Raw genomic sequence first — 1,208 nt, 5'->3', positions numbered from 1 at the left:
AAATTTCCCATAAGCAGAAAAACGACCTAAAAACATAAAATATCATTATCAGGTGTGATGAGCAAGAATTTAAAGACATCTTGTAAATAGCATATAGGCGTTCTGAATTGAGCCATGCTAAAAGGGGGAAAAATGTAAGAAGGGGCAATGCTTTTTTCAAATCCTCATACATTGGGGTGTAAAGGGCATGCGGTTACGAGGAAAACCCCAAAAAAAGAGATGTAAAAAAAGTGTCAGAAAAAGATGGCCCCTACATTTGGGGATATTTAAGTAAGGGATTGTACAGAGTGGCCTTGTTTAAACGGGTTTGCCTAGTAATATAAAAAAAAAAAACGTAGGGCGGGCCCCACCATTTCAGCAGGGGTAATCTCTTAAAATAAAGTCCCTAGATTTAAAAAAAGCGGGTATTCTACTAACCCTAATTTTATTTAGACGCCCCCGCATTGCATAATCTATTTAAAGTAAAAAACACAGGCGATCCTTGCTTTCCGGGGGGTTAAAACTAGTAATCCAATGGTCATGGAGACACCCCCCATTTAGTAATCAAGTAGGTAATATACGTAAAGAAAAATTTCAAAAGTGTGGAACCAGTAACGTAATGTACTTAGGGACACAAATTGGATAAAACTAGTAATATAAATTACACAAAAACCTTTCACCAAGGAGATTTGTAATGTATTTAGACGAAAAAAAACATTTGGGAAACCAGTAAAGTAACCTTTTAAAAAAAAAGCCTTTCATCAGAGGTTTAAAGTAGCCCTTTGGGGAATCAGTAATTTAAAAACCCCATAAACAACCTTAGGCCTACCCGGTAACCTGATAAAGCAAGTACTTTGGGCGACACACCACTGGGGGAAATTAGTAATGAAAGTTCCCAAACATTTTGTAAAAAAAATTGGAATAATTGGGAAAAAGAATTTTCCAGCGAAGACCCCCTCATTTCACAAAGACTGCAAGATGAGAATAAAATCACCTGACCCTTTTAAATTTCCCAGAGGTCTTAAGCTGGGAAATAGGAAAAAGGGAAAAAAAGCACGCCCGGGGGGATTAAGGTGCATGTGCAAATGGGGAAAAGAGGCCCGGGAGACGAAAAAAATGTTGCAAAAAAAATGGAAAGGGGAAAATTTCATGCCGTTTTGCCTTTAACATTTGGTGACTTTTTTAGGAGGGGAGTGAAAAATTTTTCATAGGTTAGTTTTGTGTAAGTT

This window comes from Penaeus monodon, chromosome 34, assembly GCF_015228065.2.
Source record: "Penaeus monodon isolate SGIC_2016 chromosome 34, NSTDA_Pmon_1, whole genome shotgun sequence".
Classification (NCBI taxonomy): domain Eukaryota; kingdom Metazoa; phylum Arthropoda; class Malacostraca; order Decapoda; family Penaeidae; genus Penaeus; species Penaeus monodon.
The sequence above is the reverse complement of the archived record's forward strand: the minus strand, read 5'-3'. Positions refer to the sequence as shown.